Source organism: Babylonia areolata, chromosome 20 (assembly GCF_041734735.1).
Source record: "Babylonia areolata isolate BAREFJ2019XMU chromosome 20, ASM4173473v1, whole genome shotgun sequence".
Classification (NCBI taxonomy): Eukaryota; Metazoa; Mollusca; class Gastropoda; order Neogastropoda; family Buccinidae; genus Babylonia; species Babylonia areolata.
Window position 1 is genome coordinate 50,062,741 of NC_134895.1, and position 12,500 is coordinate 50,075,240.

General features: G+C 44.5%; 1 protein-coding gene and 1 pseudogene across 4 annotated transcripts in view; one reads left to right on the top strand and one right to left on the bottom strand.

Moving 5' to 3' along the window:
- LOC143295121 (uncharacterized) overlaps nucleotides 1-7,976 on the top strand; it is a 10,253-nt pseudogene extending 2,277 nt beyond the window's left edge. The window contains exons 2-6 of the transcript XR_013056990.1: nucleotides 834-962; nucleotides 1,605-1,756; nucleotides 3,579-3,730; nucleotides 6,737-6,907; nucleotides 7,613-7,976. The product of XR_013056990.1 is annotated as an uncharacterized LOC143295121 (transcript). The remainder of the gene's footprint in view (nucleotides 1-833; nucleotides 963-1,604; nucleotides 1,757-3,578; nucleotides 3,731-6,736; nucleotides 6,908-7,612) is intronic.
- A 4,136-nt stretch (nucleotides 7,977-12,112) lies between these two features.
- The window catches only part of LOC143295122 (uncharacterized), a 32,042-nt gene continuing 31,654 nt past the window's right edge, over nucleotides 12,113-12,500 (bottom strand). For all 3 annotated transcript variants that reach the window (XM_076606683.1, XM_076606684.1, XM_076606685.1), the window contains exon 6: nucleotides 12,113-12,500. This exon is cut by the window's right edge and continues 336 nt beyond it. The gene's annotated coding sequence lies outside the window, so the exon portion shown is untranslated.

Below are 12,500 nucleotides of genomic sequence, written 5' to 3' on the forward strand. Positions count from 1 at the left end.
TTTTAACGCTGCCCATGTAATCTGGAATATGTACTCGGCGTATCTCGCGATTTGTCACAAAAATCACCGAAATATTGAGACAACCTGCTGGACGTGTTGGCTCCTGTTTTCGATTTTGTATGCGTGGTGTGTGTGTGTGTGTGTGTGTGTGTGTGTGTGTGTGTGTGTGTGTGTGTGTGTGTGTGTGTGTGTGTGTGAGAGAGAGAGAGAGAGAGAGAGAGAGAGAGATGTAACTGGAGTTACGCAGCAATCGAGTACCGGGGAGAATGTGTGTATTATATCGAACCAGCTAGTAGCACTACTAGCAGCAGCAGCGGGATTTGTATTTTGTATTTCTTTTTATCACAACAGATTTCTCTGTGTGAAATTCGGGCTGCTCTCCCCAGGGAGAACGCGTCGCTATACTACAGCGCCACCCATTTTTTTGGTATTTTTCCTGCGTGCAGTTTTATTTGTTTTTCCTATTGACGTGGATTTTTCTACAGAATTTTGCCAGGAACAACCCTTTTGTTGCCGTTGGTTCTTTTACGTGCGTTAAGTGCGTGCTGCACACGGAACCTCGGTTTATCGTCTCATCCGAATGACTAGCGTCCAGACCACCACTCAAGGACTAGTGGATGGGGAGAAAATATCGGCGGCTGAGCCGTGATTCGAACCAGCGCGCTCAGATTCTCTCGCTTCCCAGGCGGACGCGTTACCTCTAGGCCATCACTCCACTTGTTATCATCATCATAATCATCATCATGGGTGTTTTACAGCATTAGAAAAGAACTCAGCATGCCTCAGCCTTGCCCTGTTTGTATCTATTGAATCAACGCCGTGTCGTTTCGCAGGATGGTTCGAGCTGGTTCCCCCAGACTTCTGTCGAGCCAGCTGCTTCCGCTCCATAGCGGAAGTAGCAAACGCCATGCCCCGGAAGTTCTTCACAAGGTCAAATCTGAAGGCCATACGCGTTGAAGAAGGTATGTATTTAGTTGTTTATTCTTCTGTTTATTTCTATTTGTTTATTCATTGTGTGCGGTTTTTTTGTTGTTTTTTGTGTGTGTTTGTGTGCGTATGTGTGTGTTATAAGAGTCCTTGTGTTTTGCTGTTCGTCTGATCTACAATGATCCGTTTTGTCTTCCAGATATGTTTTCCCCTCCCCCATTTTTGTCTGTGTCCGTTTCTCTGTCTCTGTCTGTCTGTCTCTCTGTCTCTGTCTGTCTTTCTCGCTCGCTCGCTCTCGCTCTCTCAAACTCTCTCTCTCTCTCACACACACATACTCACACCGACACACACACAGACATACACGCACACACACACACACACACACACACACACACACACACACACACACACACACACACACACACACACACACACACACACACACGTGTGCGCACACAAAAAGTAATTGTTCTTCCGTCAAAAAACAACAACCCCAAAACCACCCAAGTTAATCTCCTTGACGGGGGAAGAAAAATCATCAGGAGACGAGCACAGAATCCCACTTCTTCCCTTTCTTGTTCCTGTTCTTCTTCCCCGGTTGCCGCACAGCACATGTTAATGTAGCAGTCATAAGGGACAGCACAGCACCAAGAGTCATGTTCTTCTTCCGGTTCCAGCGGAGAACGGCGAGCAGAAGCACATGGAGAGGAAGGTGGCGGCCGGCTCCTTCCTGAGGACCGTCAGCGTCTTCTCCGCCAAGTGGAGGACCAGCGCCCAAACCGGGGTCTTCCGCAAGAAGCAGACCGAGTTCGTCACCCAAGAGGTCAAGGTAAGTGTCCCTTACATGGGGGGTGGGGGGAGGGCGTGTTGGGGGGGTGAGGGTGAGGAGGGAGGGGTGAGAGCCGGGAGACTGTGGGTTCTGTTGGAGGACAGCTTGGTTTGGTTGTGTGCTTAGTGTGACAGTCAGTCGTGTCCGACTATGACCACCGGAGCAGCAGAGGAGAGACATCTGCTGTCCTGATTGTCTGGGCTAGAATATTGATTATAGTGGAGTGATGGCCTGGAGGTAACGCGTCCGCCTAGGAAGCGAGAGAATCTGAGCGCGCTGGTTCGAATCACTACTCAGCCGTCGATATTTTCAAACACACACACACACACACACACACACACACACACACACACACACACACACACACACACACACACACACACACACACACACACACACACACACACACACACATCGCGATTGGTTTGTATCACCAGAACGCATACATGACGTCGGGTACGGTGGTCAGATCGTCAGAGCGCTGGGTTCTCGCCCAAGGTTCCTGAGTTCGATTCCCGCCGCATCTGGTGGGTTAAGGGTGGAAGTCATTCCGATCTCCCAGACTTGTTAGTCCCTGAACCCCCTTCGTGTGCATACGCACACAGGAGATCAGACCAAATATATACTACAAAGAACACACAGAAGATCAGACCAAATACGTACTACAAAGAACACACAGAAGATCAGACCAAATACGTACTACAAAGAACACACAGAAGATCAGACCAAATACGTACTACAAAGAACACACAGAAGATCAGACCAAATACGTACTTCAGAGAACACACAGAAGATCAGACCAAATACGTACTTCAGAGAACACACAGAAGATCAGACCAAATACGTACTACAAAGAACACACAGAAGATCAGACCAAATACGTACTTCAGAGAACACACAGAAGATCAGACCAAATACGTACTACAAAGATCTTGTAATCAACATCAGCGTTCGACGGGTTATGGAAACAAAACATACCCAGCATGCACACCACCGAAAACGGAGTATAGCTGCCTACATGGCGGGGTAAATAAATAAAACGGTCATACAGGTAAAAATGTGTGTGTGTGTGTGTGTGTGTGTGTGTGTGTGTGTGTGTGTGTGCGCGCGCGCATTTGCGTGACTGAAACCCGATTGAATTACACAGGAAGCGAATGATGAGCGTCAATGGCAGCTGTCAGTTGGCTCTAGCCAGGAAGACAGCCAGTTGTGCAAATGACTCCTGTTTGTAAAGCGCTTAGAAGCTTTGAATCTGGCCGAGGACAGACGCCATATCAACATCCATATCACCACCATCAGTCTCATTACACTGACTGGCTGGCTGACTGACTGTCGGCTTTTACCCAGGTAGACAGCCTGTTGTAGGAAACGACTCCGTGTTTGTACTTTGTCCTCTGACCGTGGTAAGCCGCTATTATAGGTATCCGTACCACAAACACTCCCACTCACTTCCCAAATTTTCAAATCAAAATCACCTGGTATGATTCAACAGTAAATTTGCCTCACCCCTCACAACCCACAACCTGCACTCCATCCCCACCCCCACCCCCACCCATCCCATCCTTTTTTATCCAGAAGGTAAAAAAAAAAAAAAAAGAAAAAAAAAGAAAAGAAAAAAAGAATGAATGAATTTGAAAAAAAAAGAAAAGATAAATAAATAAATGACTGAATGAATAACTGACGTACTGAATGACTGACTGACTGACTGAATAGATAGATAAATGAATGAATGCATGAACGAATGAATACATTAACTGATTAGTTTAATTCATTAATAATTAGATTAATTAATTCCCGTTTTGGGCTCTGTGCGGTTCCGCAGTACCTCAAGTGTATCGACAAGGACGAGATGGAGATCCTGATACCGCTGAGCCACAAGGGAAAGTTCAACGCCATCTACGAGAAGGGAAGCTGAACCAGCACTCTGTGTACAGCATGAAGGACATCCTGTCTGACCTCAAGCTGCCCATCAAGGTGAGGACGCTCGTTCACAGGGGGGCTGTTTCAAAAGTCTGGCTCTTTTTTTTTATTTTTTTTTTTACTCATTATTATTATTTTTTAAATTCGTTTTCCAGACATGCTGTGTTCATCAGTCACTACGTATCACATTTAGACAAGCTGTTTTTTCCCATGGTCAGGTAATTGGTAAGGTGGTGTGGGTTTTGTTGTTGTTGTTGTTAGTTAGTTTTGTTTTTATGTGTGTGTTTTTGTGTGTGTGTTTTTTTGTTTGTTGGTGTGTTGTTGTTGTTGGTGGGGGGGGGGGGATGTTTGTTCCAGTGGTCAGGTAATTGGTAAGGTGTTATGGGTTTTGCTGTTGTTGTTGTTGTCTTTGTATGTTTTTTTTTCTCATATCATATTTTGTGGAGGGCGGGGGGTCGGGAGGGGGGTCGGGAGGGGGTTCGGGGGTGGGGGGTGCGTTGGGGGGGGGGGGGGGCGAGGGGGGGGGGTGCGGAGTGCATGGCAAAGTCGAATAGGCGTTGGACTTGTGATCCAGAGTGTTCACCAGTGATCAGGGTTCGAGGCCCTCGTTGTTGTGTGTCCCTTTTGGAAAGGGCACTTCACGTCGATTCTGTTCTCGCTCCACCCCGGGTGCTTAGTTGCATTGCCTGGTTCTAACCTTTCTGACAGTTACACGTGACTAAATGCCTACGTTGACCGAACTTACGCCATTGGTCAGTTCCGTACTACACACAGTTAGTAGCGGGTTACGACCATACCAGGAGGCTCTTCCGTCCGAGCAATGCAACTGGCTCCATTGGTCAGTTCCATACTACACACAGTTAGTAGCGGGTTACGACCATACCAGGAGACTCTTCCGTCCGAGCAATGCAACTGGCTCCATTGGTCAGTTCCATACTACACACAGTTAGTAGAGGGTTACGACCATACCAGGAGGCTCTTCTGTACGAGCAATGCAGCTGGCCTCCGGGTGTGGACATGTACGTGGGTCGGGGAAGTCAAGATTCAAGCGGTGGAAGGGAAGGAGTGGGCCCCGCCTTCCTGTGCCGATCCTTGGACACAGCGGACATGGAATTCACTGCCTTTATGGACCTTAAAAGGCTGTGCGACCTTTAGGCGTTTTATATTGATGATGTAGTTACTTACTTGTCTACTTTGTTTGATCGAGGAGGAGGAGGAATTTGTTTAATGTCCCGTCACACATATCGGTGATTGAAGACATTTTGTTAAAGTATTTATGAATACATTTGAGTATTATCGGTTAGAAGGGGTGGGAGATGTCAATGAATGGAGGGTTGGGGGAAACTGGGCAAATGAGGGTGAAATGTGGGTGAAATTTGAAAAAAAAAAATCTAAATACAGTTACAGGAAATTATTTAAAGGACTTCGTAAAAGAGAAGTCGTTAAACTGACAAGCGAAACAACTGATAATGAATGCAAAAAGTCAAAAACATCAACGTTCTCAGTCACTTGTGAAGACACACTTTCGTGTACATAAGGCTTCATCAAGCTACAGTAAAAAAATATATGCTCAATTGTCAGGTTAACAAAGCATAATTATGCACTTGACATTTGTTTGATCGTTTTACCGTATTTCATATTAGACATTTGTTTGATCGTTTTACCTTATTTAATATTAACTCTCTCCATACGAACGGCGAAAGAAACGACGTTAACAGCATTTCACCCCAGTTACCATCATCAAAATATTGCAAGCGGAAAGCTGTTATACTGAAGAGGTGAATGTTGACAAAGAATACCACAGTTCTGACGACGGAAGCTAAAGGTTGGGTCATTCAGACACCCACTGGACATCCGAGGGGTCTGTGTAGAGGAGAAGAAAGGACTGGCCGTACTGTGTTAATGGTTTACACAAACTAGGGGTAGGCTCTCAAGGCCTGAACAGTTGTTGGGTTTGTTGGAAGGTCAGGCATCTGTTCTTGATATTGTTATCAGTGGTAGTAGCAGCAGCAGCAACAGCAGCAGTAGTAGTAGTAGTAGCAGCAGCAGTTCTTGATTTGTTAGCAGTAGCAGTAGCAGTGACAGTAGAAGTAGTAATAGCAGTAGCAGCAGTAGTAGTAGCAGCAGTAGTAGCAGCAGTAATAATAGTAGTATTCATGTATCCATGATTTACAAAGTGCATGCTGTTTTGATAATGATAACGATTGTATTTTAAAGTTACTTTCCCTTTGGAGGGCTGGATGAGAAAAAAAACAACAACAAAAAACCCAACAAAACAAAAGCGTTGTCTTGATTGCTGTGTGACGGACGCATTAGCCGAGTGGTTAAAGCGTTGGACTTTCTATGTGAGGGTCCCGGGTTCGAATCTCGGTAACGGTGCCTGGTGGGTAAAAGGTGGAGATTTTTCCCAGGTTAACATGTGCAGACATGCTTGTGCCTGACCCCCCCTTCGTGTGTATACACAAGCCGAAGATCAAATACGCATGTTAGAAATCCTGCAATCCATGTCAGCGTTCGGTGGGTTATGGAAACAAGAACATACCCAGCATTGGATACTCCGGAAAACGCAGTATGGCTACATACATGGCGGGGTAAGAACGGTCACACACGTAAAAGCCCAAGTGAGCGTGGGAGTTGCAGCCCACGAAGAAGAAGAAGAAGGAGAAGGAGAAGGAGAAGAAGAAGGAGAAGGAGAAGAAGAAGGAGAAGAAGAAAATAACAATACTGCTGCTCCTCCTACTCCTCCTACTCCTGCTGCTGCTACTACTACTACTACTACTACTACTACTACAACAACTACTACTACGACCTTAGAAAATAAGGCGAGAAAACGGTTCAGACTGACCTGTAGGTGGTGACCTGTCCTATGGAGAGAGTTTCCCGACGTTTCGGGCCCTAGGCCCTTCTTCATGGGGAGCAAAACTAAACAGAGAGCAGGGTTGCAGTCCAATTCACAAAGTGAAATCCCGAAAAGGTGAAGAGGAAATCTTTAGAAAATAAGCTGTACTCACAACCCAGTTCCTTCCCATTGGCTGTACTCCTCCCTCCCCTTCCCCCCAGGTCCGCCTGCTGTTCGGCAAGGCCCCCGTGGTGCCGTGCATCTTCACGGGCATGCTGATCGTGCGGGAGCAGCAGGAGGGCGAGGTGCTCCTGGCCAGCACCATCCTCAACCGCCGCAACGTCCTCCTGGAGGTGCCCCTCACGCAGTCCCCATCCTGCTCCCTGCAACAGGTGAACTGACTGAGGCACTCTGAGGAGGAGGAGGAGGAGGAGGATTGGTCATGATGGTGGTGGTGATGGTGGTGATGATGATGGTCGAGATGATGGGGGTGATGATGATGGTGGTGATGATGATGATGATGATGATGGTAGTGATGGTGATGGTGGTCGTGATGATGTTGGTGATGATGATGGTGGTGATGATGATGATGGTGATGGTGGTCGTGATGATGGTGATGGTGGTGATGGTGATGGTGATGGTGGTGGTGGTGATGGTGGTGATGGTGGTGATGATGATGGTCGAGATGATGGGGGTGATGGTGGTGGTGGTGATGATCGTGATGGTGGTGGTGATGGTGGTGATGATGGTGATGGTGATGATGGTGATGGTGGTGATGGTGGTGATGGTGATGGTGGTGATGGTGATGATGGTCGAGATGATGGGGGTGATGGTGGTGGTGGTGATGATCGTGATGGTGATGGTGATGGTGGTGATGATGGTGATGGTGGTCGTGATGGTGGTGATGATGGTGATGGTGATGGTGGTGGTGATGATAATGATGATGATGGTGTGGTGGTGGTGGTGGTGGTGATGGAGGTGATGACTGGTAATCATGATGGCAATGATGGTGATGATGATGATGATGGTGGTGGTGGTGATGATTATGATGATGAATAAAAATGAAATAATGATAATAGCAACAACAACCACCACAGGCCACCCGCGAGGAGGACTTCGCCCAGCTGCCGAGCTTCGAGGACGCCCAGAAGCTGTGCAAGAGGTACGCCGTGATGTTCAGCACCCTGATGAAGCTGGCCCCGGAGATGGACACGGCCCAGAAGACCGTGCAGCACGTGCCAACCGACCCCGACATGACCCGCCGGACGGACGAGGCTCTCCGGGCCCTGGACCTCATCACCGACATCTCGCTGACGGACGCCGAACCTCAGGACCTGTTCATGGGCGAGTCGGACACGGACTCGGTGCAGAGCGACGAGCAGCAGGTGGCGGCGATGCCCGGGGGCACCATCGTGGAGCTGTCGCTCTTCGGGGGGAGGCAGTCCACCACCATGGTGTGAGGGTTTTGGGGAGGAGGGGGGGGGGATGGTGGGTTTTTTTGTTTTTTTTTTGGTTTGGGTGGTGGGTTGTTGGGAGTGGTTTAGGGGGGTGCATGTTGGGTGTGTGAGGGTTGGGTAGGGATGGGTGTGTGTGTGTGTGTGTGTGGGGATGCGGGGGGGGGTGGGTGCGGGAGGTTGTGTGTTCCTCTGTGTGAGTGTGTTCCCATGTGTATGTAAGTGTGTGTGTGTCTGTGAGATTGTGTATGTGTGTATATTTATCTGAATGTATGTATATGTATATATATGTGTGTACATGTGTGTGTGTCTGTGTACGTGTGTATGTGTCCCTGTGTGTGTGTGTGTGTGTGTGTGTGTGTGTGTGGCGGGGGAAGGGAGTGCAGTTACGTGTGTGCGTGCGCGCAGAAGGTTAAGGAAATGCCGAAGAATTTGCCTTTTCCAAAGATGCTGTTGAATCTGTTACAGGAAGACATTAACATTTTCATTTTAGCAGACTTTCTTATCTCTGTTATTGAACTCTTGAGTCCCTGAAAAGCTTTCCTGAGCATAGACAGCGCAGATAGATCTCATTTCTTGGTGACCCCAGTATCTGAGTGTTTTTTTGTTTTTGCTTTTGTTTTTTCCTTAAAAGTGTATAACGGTTTGATATCATATAATATCGTGTCTATCATTTGACAGCGATGAAGAACGTGAACATTTTTTGTTGTTGTTGTTCTTGTTGTTGCTTTAGAAATGATTGATTGTTGATTTTTTGTTTGTTTGAATTTCCTGATCCGAGATAAAAAATCAAATCAGTAAGGATTCTGGTGCTGAATTTCGATTGAACTTGCCATTTCCAGCTGTTGTGTGTTAGATTGTCTCTTACTGGTGGACTTTCTAAGTTAGATTTGAAGTTAAAAAAAAAGACTAAAATAAAAACTCCAGGAATTGTGTCATTTCTTCGAAATGTGGCGCAACCCCTTCAGTAGCAAATGTGGGTGGTTTAGTTTTGGGGGTAACTGGCACAGTTACCACCTGCTCATGTTACGACAAGGGGAGTTTTGGGTTATTCATAATGTCTGCGAGCGAACTGATGTTTGACATCTGTCAAAAGACATGGTACGCTCTGTTCGGCTTCGCTGAAGGTAGATTATTGTCAGGAAGACTATCTCTAGGATCCATTTTCTTGAAACTGTCAACACGGTTCGTAACTGAGTTGGAAGCATTGCTGTTTAAAAAAAAGCATGTCCGCCAATTTTTTTCAGTTTTTCAAGAGCTGTGTGAAATTCATTATTGAAACGTATACTCACTTTAATCGATTCTAACAAGGCATTCCGCATAAGAGACCTATCACCATGTTTTATGCAATATGTTTTTCCTACACCTCTTAGAGGTCTTTTGAGGACAAAAAACGTTTTGAACAAATATGATTCGAGTTATATTAATGTTATAGCTAATGTTCTATCATACGCTGATTATTATAGCTATAATCACTATAATTATTATCAGTAATATCATCATTGTTGTTGTTGTCGTCGTTATGATGACAGTAATTATGATGATGAATTCTTCTTCTTTTTCTTCTTCTTCTTTATTCTATTTTATTTTAAAATTATTATTATCATTACTATTATTATTATTGTAATTATTATTATTATTATTATCATCATCATTTCTTTGTGCTTAACTAGAGACATGTCACTGATACACTTTCTTCTTCATCAATTAAGCCTATTCACTTTCGTCTGATCTCCTGCAGTTTACAGCATTTCTGCTTGACGTCTGTGGTGAATATACGAGAATTTGATTGTCTGCAGAATATACTTTGATAAGCTTATTGTACACAGTCATTGAGAGAGATATTCATGCTGGCTGCGTTTACATTGTTCATAGGTTAATGTAAATCTGCACATGTGTAGTTTAGATTTGGCATTATTAAAGTTTGATGTAGGCTGTCAGCAGAGTCTAGTTCTTGTTTCATTTGAAATAATGTGCACATGTTGTAGTGTGTGTGTGTGTGTGTGTGTGTGTGTGTGTGTGTGTGTGTGTGTGTGTAAGCGCGCGCGCCTCATAAACTCTGTGTATGTGTGTGTGTTTGCAATTGTGTGTGTGTGTGTGTGTGTGTGTGTGTGTGTGTGTGTTACAGACAAACCAAGACGCAAAGACAGAAATGCAAATTATTTATCAATTTCATTTTTGCTGTGAATGTCAACAGCATCAGTTTGTATGTTCGTTTTTGGGTTGTTGTTTTTTTTAAGGCGACTGATTATTCTGCTGAAAACTTGTCTCGTTGTAGTGGTGCTTACATGTAAAATCTGATCATGAATTACTATGTTACTGTACTACCACCCATGTTCTCTTCTCACTCCAGGTTAAATACAACCATTATTGTGAAAACAGTTCACCTTTTCTGTTATCGTTTGACACAGAGAGAGGGAGGGAGAGAGAGAGAGAGAGAGAGAGAGATAGTGTGTGTGTATTTGTATTTCTTTTTTATCACAACATATTTCTCTGTGTGAAATTCGGGCTGCTCTCCCCAGGGAGAGCGCGTCGCTACACTACAGCGCCACCCCTTTTTTTTTTGTATTTTTTCCTGCGTGTAGTTTTATTTGTTTTTCCTATCGAAGTGAATTTTTCTACAGAATTTTGCCAGGAACAACCCTTTTGTTGCCGTGGGTTCTTTTACGTGCGCTAAATGCATGCTGCACACGGGACCTCGGTTTATCGTCTCATCCGAATGTGTGTGTCTGTCTGTCTGTCTTAGAACGCCACGTGTTCAATAACTTGTAAATGCGTTCACTTTCTAAGTTGTATTCGGACACGCAAGCTCACGCACACGCACACACGCGCAATCACACATACACACATCATCATCATCATCAACTCTACTACCACCACCACCACAACACAGGATAACAACACAACACACAAACACTTTCAATTTCCCTCTTTTTTTAAAATCTCTGATTGAACAGTAACTGAAGGAGATATGAACAAAATGACAATCAACACCTTCAACAATCTGTCAGCTACTACTGTGTACGCTACGGCCGCAGAATCTCTGCATCATGTCCACTGACCATGTACTGACTCGCCACAATGCGGAGTTCACATAACAAAAAAATGACAAGAACATCATCATGTCCACTGACCACGTACTGACTCGCCACAATCCGCAGTTCACATAACAAAAAAAATATGACAAGAACATTATCGCTGTCATAATAATGGACATTGTAGCCCACGAACGCAGGAGATGAGAATCATGATGATGATGATGATGATGGTGATGATACTGAAGACGGAGAAGTGTGGTTTACATGATTATAGCGTTGATTGTTTCAGTTTCAGTTTCAGTAGCTCAAGGAGGCGTCACTGCGTTCGGACAAATCCATATACGCTACACCACATCTGCCAAGCAGATGCCTGACCAGCAGCGTAACCCAACGCGCTTAGTCAGGCCTTGAGAAAAAAAAGAAGAAAAAAAAAGAGATAAGCTTACATAAATAAATAAATAAATAATAATTATGATATAAAAAAGGTAGTAGTGATGAAAATAATAAAATAATAATAATAATAATGATAAATAAATTATTAAATAAATAAGACAACAATGATGATAAATAAGCAAATAAATGTAAAACATGAAGACACACATTGTTTGCAGCGACGAACCCAAGCGTTTTCACACCAGACATTCCGATGAAAGCATCACTCTGAATCAATGGGATCAAAGACAAAACGTATCAAATATAGATCACTGATGTAAGTAAGGAATACACACACACCCCCTCAAAATAAATCTGAGAATAATGATAATAATCATAATAATCACTGAACAGAAAAAAATAACGAAGAACGCAGCATCAAAGAGGAACCGAAGAGCAGAATTACTCACTTCTCAAATTCTGTTTCTGTATGTGATGCATGTGTGTAGGGAAACGTGGTTGGTGTGTGTGTGTGTGTGTGTGTGTGTGTGTGTGTGTGTGTGTGTGTGTGTGTGTGTGTACATGCGTGTGTGTGTTATATTTTAATGCCCATACACGTAGTGTGATTTAGAAGAACGAATTTGTGGAGAGAAAAAAACGGGGTGTGTGTGTGTGTGTGTGTGTGTGTGTGTACATGCGTGTGTGTGTGTGTACATGCGTGTGTGTGTTATTTTAATGCCCATACACGTAGTGTGATTTTAGAAGAACGAATTTGTGGAGAGAAAAAAACGTTGTGTGTGTGTGTGTGTGTGTGTGTGTGTGTGTGTGTGTGTGTGTGTGTTATTTTGATGCCCATACACGTAGTGTGATTTTAGAAGAACGAATTTGTGGAGAGAAAAAAAAGTCTTCTCTTTTTTTTCTCTCTCGTACTCGTGTTCCCAATATTCATTTGTCTGAGGCGAACACTTTCACAACGGATCAGGTTTTTTTTTTAAGTCCTCTTTTTTTTCGATGGCACTGTTCATGGGTCCATTCAGCGAAAAACATCTCTCCTTTAACCCAAGAGAGAACTATCACTCAAAGAAAACGTCAGTCACCTCAAGCTTGATAATGTGGTTCCT